Source organism: Geotrypetes seraphini, chromosome 14 (assembly GCF_902459505.1).
Source record: "Geotrypetes seraphini chromosome 14, aGeoSer1.1, whole genome shotgun sequence".
Classification (NCBI taxonomy): domain Eukaryota; kingdom Metazoa; phylum Chordata; class Amphibia; order Gymnophiona; family Dermophiidae; genus Geotrypetes; species Geotrypetes seraphini.
The window spans coordinates 22,893,060-22,897,181 of record NC_047097.1 but is presented as its reverse complement, the minus strand read 5'-3'; positions in this window follow the sequence as shown (position 1 = coordinate 22,897,181).

Sequence of the window (4,122 nt, the reverse complement as noted above, 5' to 3'; positions counted from 1 at the left end):
TAGACAGATATATATTCTGTTCATCTGCACTTTGTCTAAATCTCAAGGGGGCATGTTAGAGGCATGGTGTAGACGGGACTAGGGCAGGGTTATTATATGGACATTTTTCTGCCCATCAAATATTTTAGAAAACATGCAGGGCATAATTTGGATGTTTGGGGCTAGATCTGTTTTAATGATAAGTGCCAAAAACTGAGCAGATGACCATTAGAGGGTTGGAGGCATTACCCTCCCCCCACATTCTTACAGTGGTCACTGGCCCTTTCCAACCCCTAAAGATGTAAATTAAACACTGCATACCTGCCTATATGACAGCTTCAGATGTTGTGGGCAGTCCTAGTAAAGCAGCAAGCAGGTTCCTAGAGTAACCTGGTGGTCAGTGAAGTGGATGACAGAGAAAGGGACCCAGACCCATATTCCACTGTAACTATTACACTTGTGGTGGAGCATGTGAGCCTTCCAAAACCCATTGGACCATCATATATGTGCCACGTGCAGGCATAAGGGCTACTGTATACAGTTGGGTCCAACAGGTTTTGGAGGGCTCACCACACAATATAAGGAGGTTATGGTGAGTTGTGTACCTGGGGTCTTTTATGTAAATTTCATTGCAGTGTACCCTGAGGTAACCCAGTGCTCTGCTAGGATGTCTGTGTGGCCAGTCTACTACTAATGCTGCCCCTCCTACATACCAATGGCTTTTTTAACGTGTTTTTTTGGAAAATGGTTCAAAAAGAGATCCGCATCTCAAAAATGGCAATTTCTTTTTAAAAAGCAAGATAGATGTTTTAAAGACACGCATGTTTGGTACTAGATTTTTGTGCATCTTTCTCAAAATATCCAAACTCAGATTTGGATGTCATATCAAAAATGTCCCTCCATGTATTAAAGGCTTGGGTGAAGAGCCAGGCTTTCATCTGCTTCCTGAAGTAGAGGTGGTCTGGAGTTAGATGTAGCCTAAATGGGAGCAAATTTGATAGCATGGGGGCTACTCCTCAGAAGGCTCGCTGGTGGGTTAACACATCATACAATTTCTTTTGATGAGGATACAAATAATGATTCTCCTTGAGAGAGCCTCAGAAGTCTCAAAGGTGTGTAATGGGTTAGCTTACTCTTTAAGTATTCTGGCTGAAGTGTTGTCTGAAGAACAAAGAATTTTAAATGTAGCCTTGTAAGGTAATGGCAGCCAGGAAGGGTGTAATGTGATCATGCCACTTGCAGCCTTCTATCAGTTGTGCTGTAGTATTTTGAATTAGTTGCAGCTGATGCAAACACTGTGGTTTAATGAGTGTACATGGCATTACAGAAGGCTAGTCATGATGTTATTGTGGCATGGACCACTGGTCAGACTTGTCTTTTCAGTATATGGAGAGAGATTTCATATCTGCCGTAGATGATAGAGACAATTTTTAAAGGTTGTTTTAATTTGCACGATCAGAATGAATGATGAGTCTAGCAGTATCTTAAGATTCCTGACCTGTGATTTCAAGGGGAGTTCTCAAAAGATATTTTCTCTCCCCTGTAGATCCTATGTAGTTGTCCCAAGCTTTCTCGAATTCAATTACAGTTTTTGTCTCCACCACCTCCACCAGGAGGCCATTCTACACATTTACCACCCTTTTTCTGAAGTATTTTCTCAAGCTACTTTTAAGTATGTCCGCTTTCATCTTCATCCTATGCTCCCTCATTCTAGAGCAGGAATCTCAGAGTCCCTCCTTGAGGGCCGCAATCCAGTCAAGTTTTCAGGATTTCCCCAATGAATATGCATTGAAAGCAGTACATACACATAGATCTCATGCATATTCATTGGGGAAATCCTGAAAACCCGACTGGATTGTGGCCCTCAAGGAGGGACTTTGAGACCCCTGTTCTAGAGCTTCCTTTCAGTTGAAAGAGACTTGCTTCCTGTGCATTTATGCCATGGCAGTATTTAAACATTTCTATTACTGTATATCTTCCCAGAAGTACTAATTAAAGGTTTAGCTATAGATGCAGCAAGATGTTATGGTCAACCAATTTTCATAGTTACATTTTAAAAGAAAGCTAGAATTTTAAAGGTCACTAATGAACAAGCATCTTAATGCATTTTTAAAAATGAACAATAAAATGAATAGCATGCTTTGAGGAAATATCTGGATTTTTTTTTTCATTTTTATAATCTCAAATGCATGTGTTTTCATTAGACTACATACCATTTCCAAAATAAATTGTATAGATCAAAAAATATAAACTCACAATCTAATTTATAAAAACTGACATTTCCAGCTTTGTTTGACTGGAGTAGAAGAATTATACATGAAGCACAAAAATATTTGAATCTAACATGCTTGTTGTTTTGTAATTGCTTTGTAAAAATTGTATTTCATTTGTACAATTTATTTAAAACATTCTAAATGTTGCATATAATCTCAAAATTGCTGTTGTACACTATCAAAATCATGGGTCCTAATAACCAAACATTGAAAGGCCCTTTTATTAAAGCTTAGCACACGCTAAAGAAAAATTAGGGTCTTACCTCGGTAATCTTCTTTCTTGTAGATGTGTCTAGCGATTCTGAACGCTAGGATCTTGTAGCTGAACTAGCAAGTTGCTTGCAGAAAACTGTCAATCATGTTTTCACTCTATCTCCTTCTCAAGGAGCTGCTCCTGGCCTCTCAGTTTGTACAAGAACAATCAAGTACTGTAATAAAAAACATAGCAGGAAGGAGGAAAATGGAGAAAAATCCCCAACACTACAATTCTGCTCTGTAACAAACATAGGAAATAACATTATAACATCTAAACTTTTGCAACCAGTACTAATTATTTACAGTCTGACCCCTTTCTGGGGAAGCTTGGCGCCTGGCCTGACATCATTGTGCTTTGTTAGTGGCTGATGTGGAGCAAGAACCCGAGGCTTGCTGTCTCCTGCCCCCACTGAATCTCTGCCATGATTCCTAAAAGGGCCTTTGAGTTGTTTGGCCTCCCGAATATGTACAAAATTTTCAGGAACTTCAAAAATTGCCCCGACCCAAACTCCATCTGGGGTCTGCTATCCACTAAAAACTTGGGGCGATGGTCCATCACACTGGCCATCAGGCCATCTAGGCCCTTACCAAAGAGCATCTGCCCCTGAAAGGGAAGCCTGCTTAGTATAGCTTTAGAGATGGCACCTCCTGCCCACTGTCTGATCCAGCGTATCCGTTGGCCGGAGATAGCATACCTTGATCATAACTCTGATAAGATCAAACAGAGCATCCAAAATATAATTCTTTCCCATTATTGGATCCAAGGCCCGAGACACGTGAGGGTGACAAGCACATGCCACAAAGGAAGAAGTGATTGTCGCCTTAATCCCTAGGGCCAGAGCTTCAAATTGACATTTGAGGAGCAAGTCCACTTTGCTGTCTTGAGGTTCCTTTAACATCACCCATTCCTCACTAGTCAAGGAGGTTTGTTTAGTGATCTGTGCCACTAGTGAATCCACTTTTGGCTGAATAAACAGCTGCTGGAAATCCCAGTGGTCAGTGGCCAGCTTAGTGATGTTCAAATGTGAGGAAAAAAACACAGTTAGAGCTACAGAACTGCTCATTACTGAGCACTGAGAAGGAGAAAGCTGATGGGACTTCCAGCTTTAACTCTTGCAGCAAGGTGGAAATAATGCTCAAAAGCGCAGAGACCCTGAGCAGACAGTGTACTGTAGAGTCTTCTCCATGATCCAGGGTCACCACCACGTCTTGACTGCTGTCCTCCAGCATGAAAGCAGACTCTGCCAGAGGAACTTAATCCTGGGATAAAAGTGGCATGGAATCAGACTTGCCATCCTCTCTGTCCATGACAGACTGAACCTCATGGTCCAAGTCTGCGTCCTCATCTGGCCTGTCAAGGGGAGGATCCCTGTACTGCCACCATTGGTGCACTGCTAACAGACACTGAGGACCCATGACAGTTCAAATAAGCATTCTACATAAGGCTCACAAAATCCAGGGTGAGGCCTTGTATTGGGGAGTTTCGCTAACCCTGGCAGGGACCCCCTGCTGGTCCTCCTGGGCTCCATGGACCTACATGACTACACTTTGCCAATACAGATTCAGAGGGTCCTGGGAAGGGTATTTTCCTCTGGAGACACACTTTCTGTAGATT